This window comes from Mizuhopecten yessoensis, unplaced genomic scaffold, assembly GCF_002113885.1.
Source record: "Mizuhopecten yessoensis strain PY_sf001 unplaced genomic scaffold, ASM211388v2 scaffold39, whole genome shotgun sequence".
In the NCBI taxonomy this organism is placed as follows: Eukaryota; Metazoa; Mollusca; class Bivalvia; order Pectinida; family Pectinidae; genus Mizuhopecten; species Mizuhopecten yessoensis.
In genome coordinates, this window is record NW_018403347.1 from 244,497 (window position 1) to 264,414 (window position 19,918).

Consider the following 19,918-nt stretch of genomic DNA (forward strand, 5'->3'; position numbering starts at 1 on the left):
GGACCATCACTACATGTTACATGGTGGACCATCACTACATGTTACATGGTGGACCATCACTACATGTTACATGGGGGACCATCACTACATGATACATGGGGGAACATCACTACATGTTACATGGGGGACCATCACTACATGTTACATGGTGGACCACCACTACATGTTACATGGTGGACCATCACTACATGATACATGGGGGACCATCACTACATGTTACATGGGGGACCATCACTACATGTTACATAGGGTCAATACTACATGTTACATGTACAATGAAATATAAATAATGATTTCTTTTAATAGAAATAATGTTCATCAATATAAATAGATATATTTCAGCGTATTTTTCAACCGGGATATTTTTTAACCAGGGGTGCGAAAGTGAGCGTAACTCCTGGATATCGAGGATGTCTCGGGCTAAGATTCTGTAACATATCCCAACCTCGGCTTACGCCTCGGTTGGGATTTTTTATGACAGAATCTTAACCCTCGACTGAGATAACCCGATCTCGCTCAGTTACAGGTAATAGATTTTATTAGGGCTTTGTCAAAATTTGTGGGACAACATATAACAGCTACAAAGGTTCCGTCCGTGAGTAACGCTTCCTCAGAGCTGTGGACTTCCCAGTAGCTTCCATTGTGACCAGTGTGCTCCTATGGAACAATTGGAGCAAGGAAAGCAAGAGCTTTCGCCACATAGAATGTAAGCAAAACGACATGCTAACAACATATTGGGTTTGTATAAAGAAAGGATAACAGAATGATTTGACTGAACACGTCATCAATGTAGTCTCCACAAGCAGCAGCAAATTGTCACCACAAAAACAATCAAAGGCACGGTCCATGTACTTCCTAGGTAACTGTCTTGTAAAACAAAAGATGATTGAACCGTCAAGAAATTGGTTTTCTATGGATAAGACTTGACGGCAAACAATGCAATTGCCAAACTTGAATTCAGATGTACAGGTAAAGCCTCCGAACTCTTTACAGCCACTACCAGACCAAACTACTTAAGTAAGGCCAAAGGTCATTGGATGTTGACCTCGTCGATATATATGTGCTATACTCTTACCTCTTTATTCTAACTCCTCGTTGACGACATCAACACTATCAACAACCAGAGTTTTGTGTATGGACCATGGCATCCAAACGTAGGCAATGTTTAAAAAGTATAGGTCACAGCTTGCGACCGAAACTCATCACAAATTCAATTACAATACCCGAAAGATATTTCTAATTGAAAAGTTCTATTAATTTATATATGTATTTGAAGCGTCATACATTAAATAAAATGTTTTGTTCAGAAATGAAGGGCATATATCTTTTTAATTAAAAAAACCCACAAAAATAATTCATTTAAAAATATCTTTTACTAATTGAAATATACATCGAAAAGTACTTTTTTATAGATATTTTATAAATATTTCATCGTTATTATATATCTATATATAACTTATAATACATGAAAGTCTTCTATTAATTTAAATTACTGATTATCTGTTGATAAACTCTCATTTCGTATATGTAACGATGAACGTTGAAACCCTTCTATTTTCATGTTTTACTGATGTTAGTTACACTACATGGCAGATACATATTGATATTCTGATACTGTCTATACATGACATGCTCTAGCAATATATTCTTCGCATATATAATATCTGGACTTCCTATAATCCGTGACATCTCCAATCATATTACCGCACAGATGTTTCACTGGAAACATGAAGTTAGTAAGCAGCCATCTAAGAGTTAAACTTGTCGAAGCTGAACCCTAAACAAGATGAACAATTTACTACACCATATGTCCATTTCCTTCATCAGTCAGTGGTACCAAAGTAACTCGATAATTTAAGTCTGAAGTTGTCCAAACATTAATGGGCGAAAGAGTTGGTCGTTAGGTGAGGTTTCACTGTATATGTAGAAATATAGCGAAACGGTGAAACGTGCCTTAAACGTCTCTATAAAGCTACAAATGGACATAATTTGGCTACAGTATGTTATTCATTCTTTAAATATTATGTCTTGTAAACCATATATTTGAGTGCTTCTTTAGTAGTAAAGAAGGTGAACATACCGGGTTTACCGTAGCCTAGACTGTCTTAAATGAATTTGTTTAAATGTAAAACTGAAGATTTAGTGATACATGTCTTTCCCATAAAGCTATGAGCGGTAGTGCTAGTCGAGCATTCCAGAAAGAGAGCAAATTTCCTGAACCACATGTGGCACTCATCTTGTGGTCTCCTGTCATTTTCTTGAAAACAAGTTACAAACGATCAGTATGTATTTGATAATACCTGACCCTGAAAGACTTTAGAAATGAAACCTCTAAGGTAGAAGATCCTTTAAAAATATAAGTAAAAAACAAAAGATAAATTTACAGTTTTTGTTAACTTTATAAACTGTTGATCAAAAGAAGAAGCCAAACCATTTACTGGAAATATTTCATTTAGTATACCCCCCTCTCCCGACCCCCTCTTTTTCCACTTTTACAGCAGTTTGTGTTGACGATTTGTTAAAATGATCATGCTTATACAGTTTTATGACAAATAGGGAGACAGTGACAACATAAAACAGTAAAAGTATCAATAGCACGCCTTTGACTCCTGTATATAAGATTTTAGTATATAAATTGCCGCAACAGCATATTCTTGTATCAAAATAATTGCATTTTTATTTTTTTGAAATTTAAAGAAAGATTCAGTTCCATTGAAGAATTATAAATCGGCTCTATTCAAAGATGACGTTTCCAATTTGAAGATAGGTTCACATCTGAGACGACATAATAAAACTTAAATTGTGAAAGGTAAGGTGACAAAGTAAAAACAAAAAACAAATACGCACAAAAAACTATTGAAAACCGTCCGTGAAAAATATGGAGTATGTGAGAAAAACACACCAACACAATGTAAATATAACTTTGGAATGAAGAGACAATCAACTTATACGTAACTTTCTGTATGGACAATAAGTTATGGAAACTACTTGAAGCGGTCCACTCTAAAATCAACTGGATATGCTTCATCGTGGATAATAAGATTAAATAAGGTCGTTTTCATTGACGAGTTCATTGACTTTGCACATTGCTTAGATTGTATTGGGTGCGAATGTTGCTGCTGTTTGGAGCTGGGGTCCCACCTACCCTATAGTTGATACAAAGCTGGTCGATCATAAACTCGATGTGAAAGAAATACAATATGTTGGTGAGACCTAAATACTTCTTAGGCAGATATTTTAAATTGAAAAATTCAGATAAGGGTTTTAAAAAATTTGATCTTTAATTACACTGATATGTCCTAAATGGACGAGACGGACAAATGATGCAGCAAAACTCTGCCCTTTTTGGGAATTGTTCGTCGTCACGTCATCATCATTAAAGGTGCTCCCTTTGTGTTTTTAGTGACCACAGAATTGAGACAAAAAACAAACCTTGAGATAATGTATGTTGACGTCACATTGACAACAACAGACATAGTATCAAGATTGCTATGTTGATATTTGACGATAGTCATGGAAGACGAGACAGTCCCTTCAATTGATCGTTTTGTGTTTGTTCTGTGGTACAAAAGGCTCCATTTCCCCTACTTTCTAAAATAGCTACAACATGGCATATTTGGAAAGTTTACAATATAAGCATGCATTTTCAGTTTATTGTCAATACTTGTTCGCAATTTTATACTTGTTTGTTTATTTACAATGATTTACATTGTGTGTTTGTTTCAAATATCATGTCTTTTATTTATCTTTACAAAAATTTAAATTGTATTTATTTATGTTATACATTATTTGGTTATTGCAATATTTAACATTGTGTATTTTTTACTGTTTTACGTTAAATATTTGTTAACTTTGCATATTTATGTTTGACATTAAATTTTTGTTTGAATTATTTGAAAGGTGTTGTTTACAATGGTTTTTTTTATATATTTTTCTTTAAAATTGTTCATTTTATTCTCAACATTTTTGTACCATGTTTTTACCGTATATTGTATGCATTACTTTGTATCGTTTTTATACGTCATTTGCATTTTGTATTGTATATGTATGTGTGTCGTTTTTTTACGTCATTGGAACTTTGTATTGTATATGTATGTTTTTTATATTGTATCTGTTTTACGTCATTACAACTTTGTATCGTGTATGAGTGCACTCATTACATTGTATCTTTTTTTACGTCATTGGAATATTGTATTGTACATGTATGTTCTCACATCAAATGCAATATTTCATTGGTAATGGAATAGTCAGTCAAAGCAATATACACGTAACTTTACTTACCTTAAATATCACGTCAATACTACAGGTGTTCAAGGTATATTCGTATATTCACCCAAACGTCCTCCGCGTTCTTTAATTTTTCTTTGATATACTACTCCGTATTTGTAACTGGAATAACAATTAATATAAAGTTACTTATTTATGTTTCTCTGAACACCGGTACAGTCTGATCAAGCAGGCCGCAATGGTCGCTTGTGTTACTCTAGACTACATTGTTGACAACGATAAGGAAAGGAGTGTTATCTTTATCTTGCGACGTCAGAATTTGTAATAATGTGGACAATACAGATAACTGAAAATACTTATAACAACAGATATAGGTATACTACACGTATCTGTAACGTTTGACGAGCGTCTGGTGTGTACTTTGTAACGTTTGGCGTCTGGTGTGTACTTTGTAACGTTTGACGAGCGTCTGGTGTGTACTTTGTAACGTTTGACGAGGGTCTGGTGTTTACTTTGTAACGTTTGACGAGCGTCTGGTGTGTACTGTGTAACGTTTGACGAGCGTCTGGTGTGTACTTTGTAACGTTTGACGAGCGTCTGGTGTGTGTACTTTGTAACGTTCGACGAGCGTCTGGTTTGTACTTTGAAACGTTTGACGAGCGTCTGGTATGTACTTTGTAACGTTTGACGAGCGTCTGGTGTGTACTTTGTAACGTTTGACGTGCGTCTGGTTTGTACTTTGTAACGTTTGACGAGCGTCTGGTTTGTACTTTGTAACGTTTGACGAGCGTCTGGTGAGTACTTTGGAAAATGATCACAGAGAGAAATGGTTGCAAACTCACTTGTTTATATAAGGTAAGAAACAAATCATACTCCCTAAATCACACTCACGTTCTCTCGCAAATAATTGATCACATTGCGGTGTGTATCCCATAGTGTAACTCTTGACAGATTGTAGCACATAGAGTAGATGTCTGACATCATAAAAAAGTCCCACATGTAAATAAAACACTAAATGACGCGAACACACCTTTACTTCCGTACAAAGACAATGGTATAAAAAAAAACTCCCACGATTTGAGAAAGGTCCTGTCACCCATAGACACGCACAATATTCAAATTCCTGCGGATGACCTTGCCCTCACAAAAAAAACATCGCTTATTTCCCATTAGCTGACCTTGAATAGATACAGATCAACGGGACCGACCAAAACGTTACATAGATACAGGGTCCCATAATGCAACAATCATTTGCAATCATTTGCAAAATGGCGTCAAAGTCAGAGTTAATAAAAGTTTGCCTACCTCTGATATATAATGTTTCAATTCTTGACATTATTTCGTTTCGTGTAGATGGGAAAGTATTCATTCCATAAAAGTTTTGAACTTGTATGATAGGCACCTGTTATATTTCCGTAGGTGCATACATACGCATCTTTGGAACCGATAACAGTCCTAAACCTTGCAAAACAAGTGCTGATCATTACTCTATTACAGCAGTTCAACGTATACATGCATATGCATAAGAAATGTACATACTGATGAAAGCTTTAATAAACTTATATCTTTCCATCCTTGAAATAAATCTGCAATATTTCTTACAATTATGGAATGCAGTGGTCAAAAGATACATTAACTGTACTTCCTAACATTCAAATGTTTGGTTTAAAGTAAAAGTAAATAGTAACACAGTGACAACTCTCAGGGACAAAACAGAAACAAAAAGAGAAAAAAGGAAACGAATTAAGAAAAAAGACTAAAGACAATCGATTGATGATAAAAAAAACCACAATTAACTTTTATAAATCATTGCTGGACTTTACGACCTACGACATAACAGTATCTCGTGCATCGGCTATATATATTGAGGCAATTGCGCAACAGGAAAGTAGTCACTTCAAATCGTGTATTAAATCTTGGAAACATCATCGTTTTCTCACCTTTACAAACTATCAATGCTGATTGTAAGACGTTAACCATCTAATTCTAAATTGATGAGGTTCACAACGCCATGTGAATTATTGGACTTATAAGATGAACTCAGACAAAGCAGACCAAGAAAACAACGGTTATTTACAACAACAAATCCCTCACCCTCTATTGTAAATTGTTTTATCCAATGGAAATGTTAATAAGATTTATGGCACTTTTGATAACTCACAATAGGTTTTGTAATATTTTTATTATACATGTCGTTTTGTTTATAATTTCCTGAAATAAAACATTTATTCATTTATTCTTCAAACTTTACCACTTCATTCCATACGAATAAATCTCGAAACCATGAACCAGAAGTTAGTTGGAATATTGCACATTCACGAATGTCCAATTGAATATCAAGGTTGACTTTGGACTTTTATTCAAAGTCCAATTTGAAATTCATTGAGACTTCAAATTTCCACTGCAATATACACCTGATACCATCTAATAAGGTAGAAGTCTGGTAAATAGAATATATTCTGGCAGGTTTTACATGGCATGATAGTTATAGGTATATATTATCTGGATTAACCAAAGGTTGTTATTTGTAATGTTAGTTAACCATGTAGTAATATGACCCTTAGTAAGCTGTTTGTTGATTTATTTTTACACTTGTCTTAAAATGACATTCACGCACAGGAGATTTGAGTACACAAACAGCCTTGAATGATACAAATAATTATAAGGGTGAACAGGCGCCTTCCCTTGTTCCTGGTTTTCTACCTATATATTAGTTTAATCCATTGAATTTTTGTACCATTCTGTAATGCTGTTACAATGCTTGCTTTGTTTGGCTTCCTCAATTAGCGATCACAATTTTAATCACATGCCTCATTTCTACGCCTTTCTAGTGATTATTCTCTTCCTTTTAGTTGCTAGTACACGATGTGAATAAGATAAATTAACTGTACTATAAAAAGCAAATTAGCTAAAGAGTCCATTTTAAAGATGAACTCTTCCATTTAAAGATTGATTAAATAGAAAACGAGTTTTGCTTAGTATAGGTGATTTGAAACGTAACCAAACGCTATAGACACCCAAATAAAAGTGTGTTTGTCACTTCCAGTAGTTGGGTATGACTAGTTACCCATCTGCTACGGTACATCGCACTGTCCTCAACTTAAAGTAGAACCACTACAGACATGTACACGTACCCGACGTTGGTTTCCTTAGTGACTATCCTTAATTCAATATATCTTCACAAATGTTCACCGTATCCGTGGAAAAACATTAAAAACGTGAGAAAGCGTATTTCTACTGAACATGTCACGTGACGCGATGGATTCACACTTTTCTTGTAACTTCGTATTTGATGGACAGGTACACTTGATTATTCTTTCTTTGTTCGCACGTGACCAGGATCGAGATACCTTACACACAAGTTCACAGTGTCACTGTGAACCTGCATATGTATTGTTACTGAAAAATCCTAAGGCTTAAAGATAACGATACATTTGATAAACTTGAGAAAGCCTTTAAATTATATGAATGCTGTATCACGCAGTTTAGCGCCTTGTTAGCTTTAATAAGATTTAAAATCAAAATTTGATTATCACAAATATCTTTACACATGTTATGATCTATAGCTTAAGCCATTTCATGAAAAATCATATCATATGGAGATTTAATCATACTATTTCAAATTATGCATAAGAATGTTTTGTATAAGATATATTTTAGTCGACTCATTGAGGACTTGTTACAGTACAACTGTAGAGTAACTTGGCCATTGTCACGTTCGGTGTGTGGATAGTCACGTCCCAGGTGGGGTGTCGTAGTCAAAGCGCAGTGTACATTTCAACTCATTGTTGAGGTTTAAATATATTTTCGTGGACTATTTCATTAGTTTGTCAAGAACGTTATTTTACCATAGTCAAAAATACGCCTTTAATGTAAATCTAAAGACCAATACACTTGCTTACGCCGCAAGACCCAGAAACAGAATAAGACATTTTTGGTAATTTATTTTCGATGACGATCTAAATTCTTTGTTTTTGGCCCTAAGCAAAATCAGTGCTAAGTGGTGAAATGTATTTATTGATCGTTGAAAGGGAAATATCAGATATTTTGTATGGCAGGTGAGAAAAAAAACCATACAGAGACACAATGCCCTCCAACATTTGTGTGATAATGTACCTTACACTTTGTCTTATGTTACATATATGTACGCCTAGACATGTATACTGGGCATGATTTGGGAAGTAAACAAGTAAACAGATCTTGTTATACGATATATATGTGTACGAATAGTTATAGAAACATTGACTACTGGTATTTCGTTTAAACTAAAAACATGTATTAAATAAAAAACATAATTATACCTGAGCATGCATGGCATTTGTTATTGCTAAAATTATCAATACGTAACTATTTTGAAAACTTTACCAAATCCAAACGGTGCACAACATAATCATAATGGTCTTACCAGTTCGTGTCAATCGTCATACTATTTCAATGGTAGTATAAACTTAATGGATACTTCAGGAACATGAGGTCATTATCTTATTATTTGTAACATTCAAGGCTGTGTTGTACACAAATCTCCTGTGAGTGAATGTCGTCTTTAAGACAAATGCAAAACTAAATCAACAAACACCTAAGTGAGGGTCATATTTCACATACCAATAAATGGTTACCTAACTGTCTCTATCTATCTTTATTTTGAGGTTTATCGAATCCTGTGTTTTATCGAATCCTGTGTTTTAGTTGTATGTTCCACCATAGTATACAAAAAGATGGCGATGTTATCTAATCTATTTCGTCAAATGGTGATGGAATGTCCTTTAGTGATAGTGAAGGAATGTTATCTTCATTATCCAATAATAAACTGTAGGGATATTCAGATCTCTTTAGCCTTTTATTTGTGATAATACCCATATAAGTTTGAACAATGCCTCGTCTTAATGAAGACATGGTTTTATAGTATCAACCTATATGTGTGCCATATACTGAAGTATATTACACGGCTGAGAAAATGTTGAAAGAAAGTAATAAACAAAGGCTGCTTCGAGTTATCCATGGACAGTATGCCATCTACATAGCCATATGTAGCGGTTACTTCTCCAGTTCATAAGAAAGGTATTAAGACTGACCCAAATGATTTCAGAGGAATAAGTTTGTTAAGTTGTCTTGGAAAGCTATTTACATCATTTTTTTAAAGTAGCTATTGAAATGGCCAGAATCTTACAATATTATTACTGATGCACGTTTGATTTTCGAAGTACTATTGATGCTATTTTTGTTATAACGATATCTTTTAACGCAAATAAGCGCCTATACTGTTGTTTTGTAGATTTTGCGTTTGACTGTGTTGACAGGATCATGTATGTAAATGATTTCGAATCCTTTTTTTTTTTTTTTTTGTATCTCGAACTGTAGTAATCAATATAATTTTTGGGAATGAAGTCTATTTCTTATGTTATATGCAGATGGTTTAGTTTTGTTTTCTGAGACTTTCGAGGGTTTACAGGAGCTATTAGATAATCTAGCCAGCTATGTTGAGCATTGGAAATTGACTGTTAATATAGATAAGACGAAAATCGTTGTATTTCGAAAGGCGGCAAAATTCGAAATAATGAAGTTTGGTTGTACAAGGGCAAAACTGTCACTTGTGTTGATCAATTCACATACCTAGGTGTACAATTTAAGTACAATAATAAGTTCAATAGTATTCCGAAACACTCATCAGATCAAGGACGTAAATCAATGTTTGCTTTGTTGTCAAAATGTTTTAATTTAAGTATTAACTGTAAAACCATGTTGAGCTTGTTCGATACGTTGGTGATTATCATATTTGTTATGCTTGTGAAGTATGGGAATCCATAAAAGCATTAGACATCCAGAATGTTCATTTAAATTTTTGTAACAAAGTTCTAAAAGTTAGAAAATCTACCTGCAATGTAATGGTTTATTTTGAACTTGGTCGTTTGTCTTTAGAATATATTAGAAAATACAGAATAATTAAGCACTGGTTTTAGTTACTTGACTCCGAAAACTGTATTTTGAATTGTGCATTTTAATTTATAATAGGACTACAGGAACCTGTTTCAGTTTGTTACATTCTGTCAAAAATGAATTGTCGACTTTAGGCTTTGGTGATGTATGGATAACCCAATCATCATTTAATGTTAAACTAATTTTACCACTTATTCGTAAAAGAGTTCTTGACCAGGGACAACTGTATTTAAGAGGTCTGTTAGTAGCTTCATCTTAGTGTTTTTTATAAGCATATTGTAGACCTCTCTTTACAGTATTACTTAACAAAATATACACCCAAAAATTAAGAATCGATTTGACAAAATCACGTACTGTGTAATCGCATATCTTTGTCTATAACGCAATCTCAACGTGAAGTAATTCTCCAGAGGAAAGATTACTTTGGCAGTATACATAGGTATGAGTTATTACTGCTGCACATAGCTTTAAAACATGCTTAATATATTAAAGTGTTTTAGTATGATACAAAAACAGAAAATGTATCGGTATTTACCATAATAAACATTGAATGTCAAATCTCCATGGTTATGTGAATTTGGGCATTGATTATGTTTGGCATGCTAAAAAAGTACTTTACTGGTTTTTATATTACATTAAAATGATTCTGTAGACAGAATATATATATGGAAAGTTTTTAAAGATGTTTAAAATATAGACTACTATTGCAACTATATATAGGCAAGTTGACAATGTTGGTTATATTTTAAAGTTTGTGAAAAATGTTTTTCTAATTAAAAGTATCACTACGCTTACTTCATGTATATTTTGATACTAAATACGACATATTTAGTATCAAAATAACAGTAATTTTAAACACTGTACACCACCATAATTCATTTTCAAAATAGCATTCGCCTGTGACATTTATCTGTCATTTTGTTAGGATTCCCACGTAACCTGGTGTTATGCAAGGAGGTCCACTACGGTTATCAGTAGTAGTAATAATTGTTATGCAGTTATTTATTCATTTTTATGTATCTAAATATGGTGAAAAAATAAAAGTAATCGAAGTGGGGGCCAAATGTTGACCCCACCTTTAAGAAGTCAATATTTAAAGAATTATTACAGAAAAAAATCATCTATGTTCAAATTTATACAATTATTGTGTGTTAAAAATACCACGGAACTGTGTTAACTTGGTAAATATATTTTGGAAGCAAAAAAATGAGAATCTAATTAGATATACATGTATGTACTACACTCTCCACAGTTTGTCGTGAAATCGTTTAGTATGTTATGTATGTATGTACTGATGGGCCGCAAGGCCTTAAGCTAAGATGAAAAATGAACACAAGCTGGCCTTTATTTTGACGGCGTACACGGTAGTATGAACGCAGTAAGCAAGAAACATATTCTAAGGAACGAGTTACTTTTGTTTCACTGTGTATTTGCTTATAAGGTGACATGAACAACTAAATATTTCAGTTACTTAAAGTATGACGTTAGTTTAAACAGATACCATCGATGTCCATGGGTATCTTGTATACATATTCCACTGTATTAATGTTATGTTAAAACTAACGTCATACTTTATATAACTGACATAATTAGTTGTTCATGTCACCTTATAAGCAAATACACAGTGAAACACGTATAGATATATCGCAACGGCTTCAGTCAAGATATCACAGATGAACACATATTTATGTAATACTGTTTTTATACATATTGTATTTTTTTAAAACATTGTCTTCATAGCCCGTCGTAACGGAATAACGACGTGACTGTACTATTAGCATAAAAGGGCACTAAAATGGGACCCAACTCGACGGTTTGATAAGGCGATAACGACCAACGGCTTCCAGCCAAAAAGGAGTTCTTTCTTCATTGGTTAAAAACAAGACTGCATTGCATGGCCTGAAGACTGGCTGTATCATTATGGTAAGTTTAAGAAGAAGAAGAAATAGATAGAAATGAGTCATTAACATATACCTGTACCTATATTGTACATTTTATCAGCATACATTACTAGACTTCGCCTATCTCTATCTTTTTTTTATGCCAGACAAGTGCACTCCGACCGAGTTTTTGTAGTACATATATTACAACCAACATAAGATAACAACATATAAACATCACTCGGCGAAGTCAAATATTATACACAACAACTGTATATCTATAAATAAAAAATAATTATAATATACAAAATTTGATTATTATCTCATATTTATCTCATAACTATACATGTATGAAAAGACCATGTCCAAAAATCATTTTTAAGATATTCTGAAAACAAAGTTACTTCAAAAATCATTTTTAAATAATATTTCTTCTATCCTAACCCATTCATATGTAGAATCTAGCTGAATTATTTAGTAAAATAATAAAGTTACAAATGACTAGTATGTAGTACTAATTTTTACATTTGAAAAAAAAGCCGGTTTCACGGTGCAGGAAGATCTACAGTTAATCGTCATAATTGCATGCAACAGCGGCAGTCGTGTTTAACAATATGAAAGGTGAACGGTGAGGACGGTACACCATTTTAGTTGGAGATTGACCCTACAGTTGTAGAAGTTGTTAACACAATAAAACGATGTTTATCTCCCTTCCGTGGGTCACATGCGATTTTGATGACGGGTCCCTAAACAGTTTGTTCCTTGATCATTACCAACGAAGAATACCAGCCTTGGATGAGGGTAAGTTGACTGCCCAGAGGAACAGTCTGCCCAGAGGAACAGCGTTGGATGGGGGGTAACGTTGCTGCCAAAAGGAACTTAAGCGTTGGAATGGGGTGGGGGATGTAACTTGGCCGCCCAGAGGAACATAAGCGTTGAATGGGGGGTAACTTGGCTGCCCAGAGGAACATAGGCGTTCGTTGAAGTATACCCATGCTGCATAATTACCACTTTGCTATTAAATATATTGATGCCAAGTATGATATTGTATATCAAAGGCAAACAGTTGTTTGATGTGTAATTTGAAATACAGTAAACAACGACGAAAACCTAAGACGAATTAGAAACACCCCACGAAGAGTCATTACATTGAAAGGAAATGCATCACAAGCAGCAATAAATAATGTTAGAAGAAATAGTGTGTTCGTTACCTGCATCCGTAATGATATATCCCGTCACCACATGTGGCGCCCGTCATGATGTATCCCATCACCACGTTTGGCACCCATTATGGTGTCTCCCGTCACCACATGTGGCACCCGTCATGATGTCTCCCGTCACCACGTATGGCACACGTCATGATGTCTCCCGTCACCACGTTTGGCAAACGTTATGATGTCTCCCGTCACCACATGTGCCAGCCGTCATGATGTCTCCCGTAACCGCATGTGGCACCCGTCATGATGTCTCCCGTCCCCACGTATGGCACCCGTCACCACATGTGGCACCCGTCATTATGTCTCCCGTCACCACATGTGACACCCGTCATTATGTCCCCTGTCACCACATGTGACACCCGTCACCACATGTGACACCCGTCATTATGTCTCCCGTCACCAAATGTGGCACTCGTCACCACATGTGGCACCCGTCATTATGTCTCCCGTCACCACATGTGACACCCGTCATTATGTCCCCTGTCACCACGTGTGACACCCGTCACCACATGTGACACCCGTCATTATGTCTCCCGTCACCAAATGTGGCACCCGTCATGATGTCTGCCATCACCACGTGTGACACCCGTCATGATGTCTCCCGTTACCACATGTGACACCCGTCATGATGTCTCATCAGAAACTAACAGATTGAAGTCGTGATATTAAGATGAAGACACGGGTACAATAAAAAAATATATGATACGGTGAACAACTACTGTTAAATGTTTTGAAGGATCAGATTAGGAACATATCTGTCACAGTACATACATCTTTGTGTAATATCACGTGTGTGTAGTATGTTTATTCTTAACTTAATGCCTAAACACAATACTTGCCTCTAACAAAATGTACATAATGATAAGCATATACAAAAGGAAATAACCAGGAGATCAGAGCCACCTAGCTCGTCCTCCTCTTTCATGCCCTGACGAGGATTTAAAAGAGGTTAACTCAATAAAGAACAATTATCTCTCTATTTTTTAATAAATATAAACTGGTAGAGCCTGATGAGGTAACGTGTTAGAATGAAGATCAGTAAGATACTACACAGTACGGGAAGAGCCTGCCGAGGTAACGTGTTAGAATGAAGTTCAGTAAGATACTACACAAGGTTAACTCAATAAAGAACAATTATCTCTCTATTTTTTAATAAATATAAACTGGTAGAGCCTGATGAGGTAACGTGTTAGAATGAAGATCAGTAAGATACTACACAGTACGGGAAGAGCCTGATGAGGTAACGTGTTAGAATGAAGATCAGTAAGATACTACACAACACGGGTAGAGCCTGATGAGGTAACGTGTTAGAATGAAGATCAGTAAGATACTACACAACACGGGTAGAGCCTGATGAGGTAACGTGTTAGAATGAAGATCAGTAAGATACTACACAACACGGGTAGAGCCTGATGAGGTAACGTGTTAGAATGAAGATCAGTAAGATACTACACAACACGGGTAGAGCCTGATGAGGTAACGTGTTAGAATGAAGATCAGTAAGATACTACACAACACGGGTAGAGCCTGATGAGGTAACGTGTTAGAATGAAGATCAGTAAGATACTACACAACACGGGTAGAGCCTGATGAGGTAACGTGTTAGAATGAAGATCAGTAAGATACTACACAACACGGGTAGAGCCTGATGAGGTAACGTGTTAGAATGAAGATCAGTAAGATACTACACAACACGGGTAGAGCCTGATGAGGTAACGTGTTAGAATGAAGATCAGTAAGATACTACACAACACGGGTAGAGCCTGATGAGGTAACGTGTTAGAATGAAGATCAGTAAGATACTACACAACACGGGTAGAGCCTGATGAGGTAACGTGTTAGAATGAAGATCAGTAAGATACTACACAACACGGGTAGAGCCTGATGAGGTAACGTGTTAGAATGAAGATCAGTAAGATACTACACAACACGGGTAGAGCCTGATGAGGTAACGTGTTAGAATGAAGATCAGTAAGATACTACACAACACGGGTAGAGCCTGATGAGGTAACGTGTTAGAATGAAGATCAGTAAGATACTACACAACACGGGTAGAGCCTGATGAGGTAACGTGTTAGAATGAAGATCAGTAAGATACTACACAACACGGGTAGAGCCTGATGAGGTAACGTGTTAGAATGAAGATCAGTAAGATACTACACAACACGGGTAGAGCCTGATGAGGTAACGTGTTAGAATGAAGATCAGTAAGATACTACACAACACGGGTAGAGCCTGATGAGGTAACGTGTTAGAATGAAGATCAGTAAGATACTACACAACACGGGTAGAGCCTGATGAGGTAACGTGTTAGAATGAAGATCAGTAAGATACTACACAACACGGGTAGAGCCTGATGAGGTAACGTGTTAGAATGAAGATCAGTAAGATACTACACAACACGGGTAGAGCCTGATGAGGTAACGTGTTAGAATGAAGATCAGTAAGATACTACACAACACGGGTAGAGCCTGATGAGGTAACGTGTTAGAATGAAGATCAGTAAGATACTACACAACACGGGTAGAGCCTGATGAGGTAACGTGTTAGAATGAAGATCAGTAAGATACTACACAACACGGGTAGAGCCTGATGAGGTAACGTGTTAGAATGAAGATCAGTAAGATACTACACAACACGGGTAGAGCCTGATGAGGTAACGTGTTAGAATGAAGATCAGTAAGATACTACACAACACGGGTAGAGCCTGATGAGGTAACGTGTTAGAATGAAGATCAGTAAGATACTACACAACACGGGTAGAGCCTGATGAGGTAACGTGTTAGAATGAAGATCAGTAAGATACTACACAACACGGGTAGAGCCTGATGAGGTAACGTGTTAGAATGAAGATCAGTAAGATACTACACAACACGGGTAGAGCCTGATGAGGTAACGTGTTAGAATGAAGATCAGTAAGATACTACACAACACGGGTAGAGCCTGATGAGGTAACGTGTTAGAATGAAGATCAGTAAGATACTACACAACACGGGTAGAGCCTGATGAGGTAACGTGTTAGAATGAAGATCAGTAAGATACTACACAGCACGGGTAGAGCCTGATGAGGTAACGTGTTAGAATGAAGATCAGTAAGATACTACACAACACGGGTAGAGCCTGATGAGGTAACTTGTTAGAATGAAGATCAGTAAGATACTACACAGCACGGGTAGAGCCTGATGAGGTAAAGTGTTTGAATGAAGATCATTACTACACAGAGTCTATAACTTCGATTTCGTGCGACATTACACAAGGATGTAAGAAATAATATCTGAAACATTCTAGAATAGCTGTAAGCGGTTTTGATTTATAATCCTGACAAAAAATACAGATGTTGTGAGATGTTTGTGTAAAACCATGTAGTAATGTAACACCGTAAATCGTCAACCTTTTTTTATAAACCATGATAGCAATTGTTATTGAAATTTTTGTTCAATCTGTACCGCTGGATAAAGGCGATCACACGAAATCACCACCACTTATCAATTTTCAAAAACTTTTCACAATATTATATTACTTAATAAATCAATATTAACTTACCGAAATCTATACAAAAGAATGCTCCCTGATAGAGCGGATCCCAGAAAACGTGTGCATGTGGCCTTCCCTTTCCATTTGGTGTCCTTTGCCGTGCAGAGGATATTACAGATGGATCGGTAAACAATCAGTATATAATAATACGGTGTAAGTAAAGCCTGCTGAGCTGTCACCAAAGAGTAGCTTTAGTAAACTAAACATATTTAAAATCATCAGTGTTAGCTTTATGTAACGTCACGTCTGCTTGCAATTGACTGCAGTATGATGCAGTTTTAACTTCATCGCTAACAAATGAAATCGTCCATCTAAAACATTCAAAGTCCTAGCTATAGCCATATAACCATAATATAAACTGAATGTATAAGGATAAAATGGACATACAACAGGATTTTGTTTTGATTTTTTTTGGGGGGGGGGGGATTCTGAAAAATAATATCAGTCTCAAAAAGAGTATGCAACCGTGTAAGCTGATCATGTTTTAAAGACCTGGGTTTGGCTAAATAACGTGTCTGATGAGGAACTAAGAACATATGGCTTGTTCTAAAATATGACATGTAACCCCTTTTCGACTGATAATGCAAATTTCTTGCGTTTCATTGTTGAAACATCCTTATCAAATAACCTGCTTTGTTATCACAGGAATATGATCCAAACACACTTTCCTTGTGATTCCGTTAGTTTTTACAAGATTTGTTGCCTTTTTTGACAAAATCAATGCTATTGTGGTATTTCAACTAAAAAAAATATGTATTTATTACTATTGAACAGTGTACGTATATAGATTGTTAACTTGATTAAATAATATTTACATTTCTTCTGAACTTGGACTCAATATACATGTACCTACTTAAAATGTTAAAGGTTATTTTTCAATGAACTTTTCAGTTGGCGTATGAATATTCTGTTGTTCCGCGGAGCGCGGGAAGTAGATACATTCATAGATTGTTTTCAATATTTTTTTGTCAGAAGTATTCAATTGAAACAGGGACGTATAGTGAACTCTATATACTGTCCCTGATTGAAATCAAAAAATAATTTACATCTTAATTTGCTTATTCATCTTACCAAGACGACGTCTCACAGTGAGTGATGACGTCATCAGTTTTGATACCTTCCGTAGTGTTAGACTTGCACAAGACCGATATTTTAGAAATTATCCCAACAAATATCAATATCGCTCTGAATGTAAATAAAAGGATAGAATCCCATTTTGTTGAGGTTTATGGGGTATAAATAAGCAAGACGCCCATGGGCCTTAACGGTCACCTGAGTTATGTAAAAACTGATGTTATTGATGTTGCCAAATGAAAAAGAAATACTTTTGTAACAAAGGTAACTTGAACTATACATGTAATGCAAAAGTAGTGTGAAAGATCTGGGTAGTGACCTAACAAGGAAAAGTATTGCAAGACAATCCATAGTCCCACACCAGTAATGATTTCTATATTTAACTAAGAGTACACTTATGTCAGGAAGCATAGGTCACAGTGAGGACATAGTGACCTACTTCTTGCACTCCGCCATTTCAAGATGTCCTTGTACACCAAATCTGGTAAATGTGCCGGACAAACTTTTCAAAACTGGAATGTCAAGTCATATTTCATAGTGACCTAATTCTTGCATCCTGCACTCTGCCATCCCAAGATGTCCATGTACGTCAAATCTAGTTTCTCCAGGTGAAATAGTATAGAAGATGTGTCCCAGACAAACTTTTTAAAACTTTAAGGTCAAAGGTCAATTAGTCATACTTCATAGTGACCAAACTCTTGCACTCTGCACTCCGCCATTCCAAGATGTCCTTGTACATCAAATCTGGTTTCTCCAGGTGAAATAGAATAGAAGATGTTCCACTGAAAAACATTTTCCAACGTGAAGGTCAAAGGTTAAGTCATAGGTAACAGTGACCTAACTTTTGCACTCTGCAATCCACCATTGATACAGATCAGCTATTCCCAATTTGCACAAGACGTTCTACAAACAACACTATATGAAGGATCCCTCATTTGTTCAACACATACTAATGCATATTCACCGTTCCCAAGTTGTTTGGTCTCTTAATTACACAATCCCCCATACAGACTAACAGCAACTTTGATGGGATTTTGTAAAATTGTTGGGAATCTTGAATCTCGGTCTTGAATACTTGTCAAAATGCTTGAATTCTATCCGATTGTATACTGTTCATATCCTGCTGAAACCAAAATCACTTTTTAAAGATTTGATATGTCATATATCAATCCATTCACAAATATCTTCTATCAATAGAAAGTTTTGATACTGCCAGCAAGTAAACATCATTAAAGAAGTGGTTGTCCGCATAACATTTCATCACCGAGAACATTATTGATGCTGCGAGCAAGAAAACATTATTGTATTAATTCGAGCACTTCTGTTTTATACTTCCAATGAAGCTGAAGTGATGAAAGAGCTGTGAATGAAGGAATGCTGCATCTGTCAGATTAAATTCATATATTTATACAAGCACTGCTTTCAGTAGCGCCTAGGGAGTATGATTTTTCACTCCATAAAAAGAGTGTTTAATCTTGTGTTTGAAATTACATTTGTTTTGACTCTTCAAATTTCAGGGAAAAAGGTGATCAGAATTCTGAAAATATTATATGTCAATGGTCAACCAGCCCTATATGTCAATGGTCAACCAGCCCTATATGTCAATGGTCAACCAGCCCTATATTTCAATGGTCAACCAGCCCTGTATGTCAATGGTCAACCAACCCTATATGTCAATAGTCAACCAGCCCTATATGTCAATGGTCAACCAGCCCTATATGTAAGTATGATTGATGATTGCTTTCACTTCTATAACAAGAATTTTGACACCTCCTTTATCTTCCGAAACTTGAAATTTAAGACGACATCACATATCGGCTTAATTGTACCTCGAGAGTACATGTGTATAGCAATAACGGTAACCTCGCTTCCAAGCTTTACAACGAACGTTATGACTTCAGTTTTACAACAGTTAGCTTTCCCGAAGTGCCGCTCCGCCAATGTTCCCTGCTTATGAAACAGAAAACCTCCTATATACTGTAGGAGTAGTTATTTTAGCGGACAGAATATTTTTGCGTGGTACATGTACCAATTTTTAACATATAATAAGCG

At 35.7% G+C, this 19,918-nt stretch overlaps 1 protein-coding gene across 2 annotated transcripts in view; it reads right to left on the minus strand.

The window, feature by feature from the left end:
• LOC110447468 (prestin-like) overlaps window positions 1-16,960 on the minus strand; it is a 126,011-nt gene extending 109,051 nt beyond the window's left edge. Inside the window, exons 1-2 of one of the 2 annotated variants that reach the window (XM_021493227.1) lie at window positions 16,802-16,960; window positions 4,282-4,389 (exon numbers count right to left, since the gene is read on the minus strand). The gene's annotated coding sequence lies outside the window, so the exon portion shown is untranslated. The remainder of the gene's footprint in view (window positions 1-4,281; window positions 4,390-16,801) is intronic. The other variant, XM_021493309.1, reaches the window with a different exon arrangement.
• Between the last annotated feature and the right edge of the window lie 2,958 nt (window positions 16,961-19,918).